The sequence below is a fragment of the Otolemur garnettii genome, unplaced genomic scaffold, assembly GCF_000181295.1.
Source record: "Otolemur garnettii isolate 467f Iridium unplaced genomic scaffold, OtoGar3 scaffold00142, whole genome shotgun sequence".
Classification (NCBI taxonomy): Eukaryota; Metazoa; Chordata; class Mammalia; order Primates; family Galagidae; genus Otolemur; species Otolemur garnettii.
In genome coordinates, this window is record NW_003852537.1 from 81367 (window position 1) to 93196 (window position 11830).

General features: G+C 43.0%; 2 pseudogenes across 1 annotated transcript in view; both read left to right on the plus strand.

The window, feature by feature from the left end:
• The first annotated feature begins 4777 nt into the window (after positions 1 to 4777).
• On the plus strand, positions 4778 to 5888 carry LOC100964283 (annotated as a pseudogene).
• A 4678-nt stretch (positions 5889 to 10566) lies between these two features.
• The window catches only part of LOC100960313, a 2966-nt pseudogene continuing 1702 nt past the window's right edge, over positions 10567 to 11830 (plus strand). Inside the window, exon 1 of the transcript XR_001161643.2 lies at positions 10567 to 10626. The product of XR_001161643.2 is annotated as a prohibitin pseudogene (transcript). The remainder of the gene's footprint in view (positions 10627 to 11830) is intronic.

Below are 11830 nucleotides of genomic sequence, written 5' to 3' on the forward strand. Positions count from 1 at the left end.
CCCGGGCTGGATTCAAACCCACCACCTTAGGTGTATGTGGCTGGCGCCTTAGCCACTTGAGCCACAGGCGCCGAGCCTATGTATTACTTTTTGAAGGTGAATTGAAAATACTATTACTATTACCTAGACATGCTACACGCATCCATTTTACCTGCAATTCTCACACTTTGGGGGATTTTACTTCCAACACGATCTCTTAAAATGTGTATACATTTTTGGCATCCTTGGATATTAAAACATACTGTAAAACTACTGCAATCCAAACAGTATTATATTGCCATAATAATAAACATAGATCTATGAAACAGAATGGAAAAGCCAATAATAGATTTTATTATTTTTTATTTGTTTTTGACACAGAGTCTCACTCTGTTGCTCTAGGTAGAGTGCCATGGTATAGTAGATCACAGCAACTTCAAACTCCTGAGCTCAAGGGATCCTCCGGCCTCAGCCTCTCAAGTAGCTGAGACTATAGGCTCCTACCACAACATCCAGCTAGTTTTTCTATTTCCAGTAGAGATGGGGACTTGCTCTTGCTCAGGCTGATCTCAAACTCCTGAGCTCAAGCAATCCACTCACCTCAGCCTCCCAGAGTGCTAGGGAGAGATTACAGATCTCATTATTTTAATATGAGTTCTGACAATTAACTTCAAGAAGTCATCCTAAAAAAAGTGCTATACACCTCACTGCTGAATTATCACTACAGTCACTAGATGGCCAAGGGAAAGACTTCAAAGATGACTGTACTGATAATCAGCAATGAGGTATGTAGCACTTTTGCTAGAATGAGTTTGTGAAGTTAATTGCCTGCCATATAACAAAAGTAGAATTAATTCAGATGAAACAATGATTTTTTTTGCAGTTTTTTTTTTTTTTTTTTTTGGCTGTGGCTGGCTTGAACCCACCACCTCCAGCATATGGGGTCAACACCCTACTCCTTTGAGCCCAGGCGCTGCCCGAAACAATGATTTTTTTAATAACATAACTGAGGATGGTGCCCAAAGTTCAGTGGGTGGGGCACCGGCCACATACACCTAGGCTGGTGGGTTCAAACCCAGCCCGGGCCTGCCAAACAACAATGACAACTACAACAAAAAAATAGCCGGGCATTGTGGCAGGTGCCTGTAGTCCAGCTAGTTGGGAGGCTGAGGCAAGAGAATCGCTTAAGCCCAAGAGTTTGAGGTTGCTGTGAGCTGTGACGCCACAGCACTCTACCAAGGGCAATATAGTGAGACTCTGTCTCAAAAAATAATAATAATAAAAATAACATAACTGACTATCCACATAGCAAAAAATGAAGGTGGATCTTTATCTTACAACATTAACTTTTAAACCAAAGTAAATGAAAGACAAAAGAAGAAAACACTTAAAAATACTAGAAGAAAATTTAAGAGATTATATGCATCATTTTGGAGCTAAAGAGACTATTTTAATTAAGGCAAGAAGCCCCAAAGCTATAAAAATAAAATTAGATATATCTTACTACATTAAAAAGTAACTTTTTATAGGGAAAATATATCCAAAAAGATACAAAATAGAAAAGAATAAATTGGGGGAAATTATTTGTAATGCAAATGATAAATAAAGGATTAACATCTATAATATACAATTACTATTTTTAAAACCCAAGTTGTTCGGTTCTATCCTCATGGGCACTGTATATTTAATGCCATCTAGAATACTTGCAGGATTCACAACATGGTTTTGTTGATTATTTAAGGATCTTGTAATATGCTTATGACACAGGAATCATAGGTTAAATATTTTAATAAATTGTTTCCAACTTCTGTTTCCATGTGAAATTTTTTCTACATGAAGTGTTTTATTTCTTCTCTCTCTCTCTCTCTCTCTCACACACACACACACACACACACACACACTCTCTTTCCTTGTTTATAGAGGCATAGTGATTCTTAGGATATAATCAAGTGCTTACTTCTTGATTTGTTCTAAAAACAGCTAGTTCTGTTTTTAACTTACTTTTTTTCTAAACAGAGTCTCACTCTGCCCAGGCTAGAGTGCCATGGCCTCAGCCTATCTCACAGCAACCTCAGACTCTGGATTCAAGTGAGTCTCCTGCTTCAGCCTCCCAAGTAGCTGAGACTACAGGCGCCTGCCACCATGGCTAATTTTGGGGAGGTCTCCCTCTTGCTCAGGCTGGTCTTAAACTCCTGGCTTCAAGGGATCCTCTCTCCTCACCCTCTCAGAGTGCTAGGATAACAGGCATGAACCATTGTGCCTGTCCTGCTTTTAACTTAATAGTTGGTAATTTCATTTATCACCACTGCCTTAATATAATTTCTATGAATTCATCACATACTTTGTGATTACCTGGAGAAAAGAAAATGGGAGTGGTAAAGAAAGAGCAGGAGCTTGCCAGTTTCTGTTTGCCATACACCAATATGTTATCTTCTGATTCTAAGGAGGACTGATAACTTCATCAGTTTTAAGTATGGGACTTATTCTCTTACAAGGAGAGCTCACATTAAATTATAGTAATAAATGCCACTATTTATAGATTTATGGTGTTTAAAAAAACTCACAGGAAGCTTGTATAAACATTTCCCATATGCTAATTGTTCCAAGGCTTGCATAAAAGGAAGCCCAGGTCAGCTTAGGATTTTATCTGGAGGTTTATCAAAGTAATATTGATTCAGGCGAATTGGGTCTTACCTTTCTCTGATGTTAATTTTTTTCTGTCTTACCCCATCTTTTTCCTAGAGTGTGGTGCATCAGAAAGTTCTGTTAACAACAACCTCCCCTAAACAGTCTATCTGTGAGCAACCATTGCCCTCCTATGACTACCAAGGGTGCCACTGGATAGCTCTTTATAATGCAAACAGAATACCAAACAGTGAGCACTGACCTAAGTCACCACTGAAGTTTAGACCAAAACAAATGGAACTGAAAGATGGATTTACTGAGACACAGAGCCCATAAGCTGTCCCTTTGGTGTTTACTTCTCGTTAATGTAGCTGTGCTGTGCCCAACATCTTTTTTGTTGTTGCTGTTTTGTTTTCTGCTTGGTAAAGTTGCTTCTAAAAAAGTATATAAATAGAACTTTTCCATTAATTTTGTTTGTTTAAGAAATTAACATCTGGGGTGGCACCTGTGGCTCAATGAGTAGGCGCTGGCCCCATATACCAAGGGATGGCAGGTTCAAACCTGGCCCCAGCCAAACTACAACAAAAAATAGCCGGGCACTGTGGCAGGCGCCTGTAGTCCCAGCTACTCGTAGGCAGAGGCAAGAGAATCGCTTAAGCCCAAGAGCTGGGAGGTTGCTGTGAGCTATGACGCTATGGCACTCTACCAAGGGCAACAAAGTGAGACTCTGTCTCTAAAAAAAAAAAAAAAAAGAAACAAAAGAAAAGAAATTAACATATAGGCTCAGGGTCTGTAGCTCAGCAGCTAGAGTGCCAGCCACATACACCAGGGCTGGTGGGTTCAAACCCAGCCTGTGCCTGCCAAATAACAATGACAACTACAACAGAAAAATAGCCAGGCATTGTGGAGGGTACCTGTGGTCCCAGCTACGTGGGAGGCTGAGGCAAAAGAATTGCTTGAGCCCAAGAGTTTGAGGTTTCTGTGAGCTGTGATGCCCAAGAGTTTGAGGTTGCTGTGAGCTGTGATGCCACAGCACTCTACTGAGGGTGACAAAATAACACTCCGTCTCAAAAAAATAAAAAGGAAGAAGAAAAAGAAAGAAATTAATGTCAAATTCACCTTTTGGCTTTGGAAAACCTCAGGTCTTGCTGAGGTTGTTTGTTTGCTTCCAATCTTGATATCTGCATCAACCACCAACTCACATCATGCTAACAAATGCTTTTGCCTCCAAAGCTCAGGAATGTTTCAGAAGATAAACCAATTTTTCACCATGGATGATCTTAAAGAGTGCACTTACAGACTAGACAACATAGCAAGACCCCATCTCCAAAAAAAAAAAAGAAAATTAGGTGGGCATAATGGTGCATGCCTGTAGTCCCAGCTATTCAGGAGGCTGAGGCAGGAAGATCACATGAACCCAGGAGTTTGATGTTGCTGTGAGCTATGATGACACCACTGTACTCTAGCCTGGGTGACAGAGCAAGATCATTTTTGTTTTATGTATACGTGTGTGTGTTCAATTTAGTTCTACTTTTATGATACCAATGAATACCATATTTTAAAAAATATTACCAGGTCCCATACGATTTTTATACATGAAATTTAGGTTAATGGGATTAAAATAAAACATTTTTATTGGATTATTAAAAGCAAATTTCTAGGCTTGGCACCTGTGGCTCAAGTGGCTAAGGCGCCAGCCACATACACCTAAGGTGGCAGGTTTGAATCCAGCCCAGGCCCACCAAACAATGACGGCTGCAACCAAAAAATAGCTGGGCATTGTGGTAGGCGCCTGTGGTCCCAGCTACTTGGGAGGCTGAGGCAAGAGACTCACTTGAGCCCAGGAGTTGGAGGTTGCTGTGAGCTGTGATGCCACAGCACTCTACCCAGGGGGATAGCTTGGGGCTCTCTCTCAAAAAAAAAAAAAAAAAGCAAATTCCTAAAAACACCTCAACATAAGAATCTCCAACAATAGCGCTAGTCTTTCCTACAGAAAGACCTAGGCTCATTAATATGACCAGACTTCGCAAACACATAAAGGAGGAGAGTCGAGGATGGGAGAAGAGTAGGGCGTTTGAGCAGCATATCAGCCTTGGCCTCCTTTCCTCTCTTCACCTCGCTCTCGCAGCCTGCCCACCCGCCCGCCTGCTCACTGCCCAGAACATCTTCCACCATGGCCATCTCAGCAAGTTCCCCCTTAAACAAAGGCATTGAGCAGGTGTATATGTCCCTCTCTCAGGGCGAGAAAGTCCAAGCCATGTATATCTGGATTGATGGTACCAGAGAAGGTCTACGCTGCAAGACTCGCACCCTGGACTGTGAGCCCAAGTGTGTAGAAGCGTTATCTGAATGGAATTTTGATGGCTCTAGTACTTTACAGTCTGAATGCTCCAACAGTGACATGTCATGCCTGCTGCCATGTTCCGGGACCCCTTCTGCAAGGACCCCAACAAGCTGGTGTTCTGTGAAGTTTTCAAGTGTAATAGAAAACCTGCAGAGAGCAATTTGAGGCACACTTGTAAGTGGATAATGGACATGGTGAGCACCCAGCACCCCTAGTTTGGAATGGAGCAGGAATACACACTGATGGGGACAGATGGGCACCCTTTGGTTGGTCCACCAATGGCTTCCCTGGGCCCCAGGGTCCTTATTACTGTGGTGTGGAAGCAGACAGCCTATGGCAGGGATATTTTGGAGGCTCACTACTGAGCCTGCTTGTATGCTGGAGTCAAGATTGCCTGGACTAATGGCCAGGTCATGCCTGTCCAGTGGGAATTCCACATTGGACCCTGTGAAGGAATCAGCATGGGAGATCATCTCTGGGTGGCTCTTTTATCTTGCATCGTGTGTGAAGACTTTGGAGTGATAGCAACCTTTGATCCCAAGCCCCAGTCCTGGGAACTGGAATGGTGCAGGCTGCCATACCAACTTCAGCACCAAGGCCATGTGGGAGGAGAATGGTCTGAACTACATTGAGAAAGCCATTGAGAAACTAAGCAAGCGGCACCAGTACCACATTCACACTTACAATCCCAAGGAGGGCCTGAACAACGCCCAGTGCCCAACTGGATTCCACGAAACCTCCAACATCAACAACTTTTCCGCTGGTGTAGCCAACCATAGTGCCAGCATCCACATTCCCCAGACCATTGGCCAGGAGAAGAGGCTACTTTGAAGACTGTCATCCCTATGCCAACTGCGACCCCTTCCTGGTGATGGAAGCCCTCATCTGCACATGTCTTCTCAATGAAACTGGCAATGAACCCTTCCAGTACAAAAACTAAATGGACTAGACTTCAGCCATTGAGCCCCTTCTGGTTCTCCGTCCCACTCCAAATCTCCACCCCCCCAATTGTCCCAATTGTAATTCAGAAGGGTGGAATATCAAGGTCTTTTTTTAATTCCTCATGCCCAGGTAATTTTGTTTTCTTTGGTCAAGAGAGGGGTCAAGTTCTTAATCTCTTTGCACCCCCCTCCTTTTTTTTTTCCCTAACACTGAAGCTTTCTAGTGTGCTAGTGGGCAGGGAGGGGCATAATCATTACTTCCACTTAATGGGGTGAGCTTGTCCAGTAGGCATAGCTATCTGGGCAGAGCACGTCTGCTGGAGGGGGAGGACTTTTTCTTCAGGTTAGCGGAAAAGGGAAGACCTGGCTTACTCTAGGTTAGGACTTCCCTTGGTGGACAAGCTGGAAGAGATTATAACCAACATTCTACTGTAAGTGGGAATTAGAGAGAGTAGAGGTTGGCGATCAGGGAGGGAAATGCCCTCATCTCAGGCCACACTTCCCTTGCTTGGGGCTAAATGCCCTCCCCTCAGCAGAGCTCAGAGTAAACTCATGGATATCCCTACCTTAAAAGAAGAAAAGGATCTTATTGCTTGGTCCTCCTTTATAACAAAAAGCAGAGTAGTATTTTTATATTTAAATGTGAAAACAAAAAAGTTATATATATGGGTGTGTGGATTGTTCGTGTTTCTAAAGGTGAAAACCATCTGGGTCACAGGGAGCCAAAGTAAAGAAAGAGAAGTATCTCCTTTCAAGGAGGAGGAGGTGGGGGAAGTGGTGCTTAGAAAGTTGGTAAATGGGCTCAGCGCCTGTGGCTCAAGTGGCTAAGGCGCCAGCAACATACAACTAAGGTGGCGGGTTCAAATCCAGCCCGGGCCCACCAAACAACAATGATGGCTGCAACCAAAAAATAGCCGAGCATTGTGACGGGCGCATGTGGTCCCAGCTACTTGGGAGGCAGAGGCAGGAGACTCGCTTGAACCCAGGAGTTGGAGGTTGCTGTGAGCTGTGATGCCACAGCACTCTACCCAGGGGGACAGCTTGAGGCTCTGTCTCAAAAAAAAAGAAAGTTAGTAAATGGAAGTTAATGCCTCATTACCATTTCAGGGTCTCTGCCCTGCCCACCCACCAGAGGAAGTGGGCGCTGGTAAATTGACAGACAGATGCAGGCTAACTAAGGTCACTTGATCACCCAGGCTCTGTTTTGCAAGATACATGTACCTGTCCACACACGGGTTTAGAAATGAGTTGGCCGGTCACCTTGAGCATGTTACCGACAGAGGGGATATACACGTATTGGGGTTATTTTCTGGTGGGAATAGCGGTGTCACTAAAGCAGGCCTTTTGATATATTAAAAAAAAAATTTTAAGTGCAAAATAGAAGTTTAGATTTTAATCAAATTTGTAGGCTTTCTAAGTAATTTACATAATTGCTTATTTCCTTCAACTGTATCCTTTCACCTCTGCTCTTGGAGGAGACAGAAACAGGGCTGGTGGCAAAAACACTTGTGATTTTGTATCCTGTTGTCTTCTCCCAGTGCAAAATACTCTTTTCCTTTGTTAAGGTTGCCGAGGAGTTATTTTTTTCTTTTATAATAAAAAAACCCACCTTCAAAAAAAAAACAAAAAACACGTAAGGGAGAAATAACATAAATGTACACAAACTCTTCCAGAAAATAGAAGGAACACCTCCCAACTTAATTTATGAACCTGGTATTATCCTTATATCAAACCCAGACAGAGACGTTATGAGAAAACTACTGATCAATTTCCCTAACAAATATAGATGCAAAGATCCTCAATCAAATTGTAATGAATAAAATGTGACAATATGGAGGTTGAGGCGGGTGGATTGCCTGAGATCAGGAGTTCAAGACTAGCATGAGCAAGAGCGAGACTCTGTCTATAAAAACTAGCTGAGCATTGTGCCAGGTACCTATAGTCCGAGCTACTTGGTAGGCTGAGGCAAGAGATCTCTTGAGCCCAAGAGTTTGAGGTTGCTGTGAGCTAGGACACAGCAGTAACAATATATACAAATGATACAATACATCAAGACCAAGTGGAGTTAATCCCAGGAATGCAAAGCTGGTTAAACACTTGAAAGTTAATCAATTGTAATTTACTTTATCAACAGATTAAAGAAGAAAAACCATATGATCATCTCCATAGATGCAGGAAAAGCACTGGACAAAACTAGACACCCATTCCTGGTAAAAGCTCTCAGCAAACTAGTTATAGAGGAACTTCCTCAACCTAATAAAAGGTAGTTACAAAAAGAAAAAGAAAGAAAGAAAGAAGGAAGGAAGGAAGGAAGGAAGGAAGGAAGGAAGGAAGGAAGGAAGGAAGGAAGGAAATAGCAGGGCAGCACCTATAGCACAATGGGTAGGGCACCAGCCACATACACCCAAGCTAATGTGTTTGAACCTGACCGGGGCCAGCTAAATAACAATGATAACTGCAACAAAAAAAAAGTAGCCAGGCATTGTGGGGGGAGCCTATAGTCCCAGCTACTTGGGAAGCTGAGGCAAGAGAATCCTTCCTTCTTCCTTGGGCTTAAGCCCAAGAGCTGGAGGTTGCTGTGAGCTGTGATGCCATGGCACTCTACCAAGGGCAACATAATGAGACTCTGTCTGAAGAAAAAGAAAATAGCAGAGTGTCTTCATCTCTTCAGGCCACTATTACAAAATACGGTAAAGTGGGTAGCTTATAAACAATAGAAATTTATTCCCTCAGTTCTGGAGGCCAAGAAGTCAAAGACCAAGGCAGATTTGGTGTGTGATGAGGGTCCACTTTTGGCTTATAGGCAGTACCTTCTTGCTATGTCTTCACATGGGAGAAGGACAAAGGTCCCCCTGGGCTCTCTTATAAGGGCTTTAATCCCGTTCAGGAGAGCTCCACCACTATGGCCTAATCACCTCCTTATACCATAACCTTGGAGGTTAGGAGTTCTACATAGAAATTTGGGGGAGACACAAACATTCAGACTATAGCACTAAGTTCAGCTTAGGTCATAAATAGATTTTTGAGGACTGTTATCTATTATGCCAAGAATGATCTTTGGTACAGCATTTCTCACAGATAGTAGGTTTACAACCTGCATTGTGATATATTGTCCACATATGTTGCTCAGAATTAATTACTGACTTAGTGGTGCTCCTTTACTCATAGTGGAAGGAAAAAAGGGAGGGAGGGAGGGAACAGAGGAGGGAGGAAGGGAGGGAGGGAGGAAAGAAGGTGGGAGAGAAAATGACAAAATATAACTCAATAGAAAAACAGACAAACCAGGCACAGTGGCTCAGTCCTGTAATACTAGCACTTCTTGAGCTCAGGAGTTTGAGAGTAGAGCAAGTTTGAGAGTCCTTGAGCAAGAGTGAGACACTGTTTCTAAAAAAAAAAATAGCCAGGCATTATAGTGGGTGCCTGTAGTCCCAGCTACTTGGGAGGCTGAGGCAAGAGGATCACTTGAGCCCAAGAGTTTGAGGTTGCTGTGAGCTGTGACACCACAGCACTCTACTGAGGGCTACATAGTGAGACTCTGTCTCAAAAAATTAGAAAAGAAAGAAAGAAAGAAAGAAAGAAAAACATGGACCAGGCGTGGTGGCTCACACTTGTAATCCCAGCACTTTTGGAGGCCAAGGTAGGAAGATTGCTTGAGGCCAATAGCTTGACACCAGCCTGGGCAATGCAGCAAGAACTTATCTTAGGAAAAATTACCTGGATGTGGTATTGTGTGCCCATAGTCCCAGGTACTCGGGAGGCTGAGGTGGGAGGATTGCTTGTGCTCAGGAGTTTGCGACACAGTGAGCTATGATCATGCCACTGTGCTCCAGCATAGGCAACACAGCAAGAGGCTGTTTCTTAAAAAAAAAAAAAAGAAAGAAAAAAAAATTTTTTTTTGCAGTTTTTGGCTGGGGCTGGGTATGAACCTGCCATATCTGGCATATGGGTCCGGTGCCCTACTCCATTGAGCCACAGGTGCCACCCAAATTTTAATTTTAAAATTAAATTTTAGAAAGAGTTATGAAAAGTACTTTGGAAATATTTTCAGTAAGACAAAAGATACAAAAAGACATATAAAATATGAACTTATTCTGTACCTGTGAAATTTTAAAAAGCATGTAGCCGTAAGTGTTTGAAAAATACTATTGAAGAGAAGTCCACAAGTTGTGAACATTGATTATTGGGGTTTGGGGAAAGAGATCAAATTCCAAGAAGGGAAGGGAAGGTAAAAGGGTTCAGGAGCTACACTGACTGGCTCCAGCAAGGAGATCGCGTCTGGGATATGAAATGAGATATTGAGCTCATTTGCCATCACCAACTCAATAAACTGAATAAGGCTAAACAATCCACTGTTATGCCCCCAAACCCTGCCATCTTCTGCACTGACTGAATGGAAGAGTTAAATGGGAATAAAACAGAAATCACCACTGCTATGTCTTTCTACTCTTCTGTGGTTGCATCGATCTCTGTGATTCAACTAGGCAATCCAGAATTGCTTTTGGTTTCCTATTTTGACAGAGGAAGGATCTTCCACTTGTCTAATCCTAACATATTTCTTACTTTATGGTTTAGGAGGTCAGTGTGAGGATTCTGCCAGGTGGTGAGGATATTAATCTCCATTTTACACCTAGAGTCTGGGAAATGACCACAAGAAGTCTTTGTTACTAAGATTCCAGAATGAGGCACTCTCTGGAAAAATTCCGTTTCTCTTATGAGTCCAAGAAGCTCCATCTGATGGTAGGTCAGGGAATAGCTTTAGCTCATAACCAGCGTTGTTACTTGGGAAGATGGGAGTATTTGCCTTTTCCCAGTGCTTAATTTCCTGAATGTTTGTCTACAGGTCTCTTTGATGAAGGTCAAGAGGGAAATTTGCGGTCTCTACTTGTAACTGCCAGAGTCTTCCCCAAGTGAACCCAGCCTCTATCATGCTAACAGACAGCTGGGTATGAAGGGTCACAGGCTTGGAGTCTGTGGGAGCCTCTGTTTCCAGAAGAGCTCAGTAGGTATCTGGTCACTTGTTATTTTAATTGTGACTGGCACGAGGCCAAGGAGGCAGTATCTTGCATCAGAAGCACTGGAGCAACTAATGGCTAACATAACTGGTCCAGGGACTCCAGGAGGCCTTTCCAAAGATTGCTAAAGCCTCTACTTGAAGGAATTTTCTGAGAGTACCCCCAGGAGTGCTTGTTGGTTTTATTAATGTAGAAGTAAATGAGGACTATGTTGCTACCAGAACGCAAAAGGTACTAAGAGATGTTGGACTTATAAGGTTTTAAGGAATGTGTCGACTGAGTCTCCTTGGAAGAGAAGGCTACCAATGTAATATCATAGGAAAAGGGGAATGTTGGGGAGATCTTGTCTGTAAATGTTTGTGGTCACAAAGCTGTTAGGCTGCCCCATGGCTGGCCTAGTAAGGTTTACTACGTCCTGTCAGAGGTGGGGGCAACCTGCTGCCAAAAGGCTTTTGGAATAGACGCCAACCCGAAGAGAATCTGAAAGAGCAGTATATTTACCAGTTGCTGACTAAATAGAAGCAGCAATGTTAATAATATTAGATATTAAGTATTGAGGCTTTCATTGTTAGGATCACACTATTAAGATTGTAGTAATTCATCATTAGGGCCCTTTAGTTTGCCCAGAAAGAAAAAAGAGGCTGTTACATGGAGAGGAGTGGGGCTAATCACCCCTTTATTAATTGGGTTTTACGTAGTAAGTTCTAATCCTTGAGGCTCTGTTTAAGTTACACTGAACTATATTAACTACCTTAGCTGAGGGTTCACAAGGTCCCATTTGATCAAACCACTTAGAAAGTGCCAAGGCTCGGCGCCTGTGGCTCAAGTGGCTAAGGCGCCAGCCATATACACCTAAGGTGGCGGGTTCGAATCCAGCCCAGGCCCGCCAAACAACAATAATGGCTGCAACCAAAAAAATAGCCAGGCAT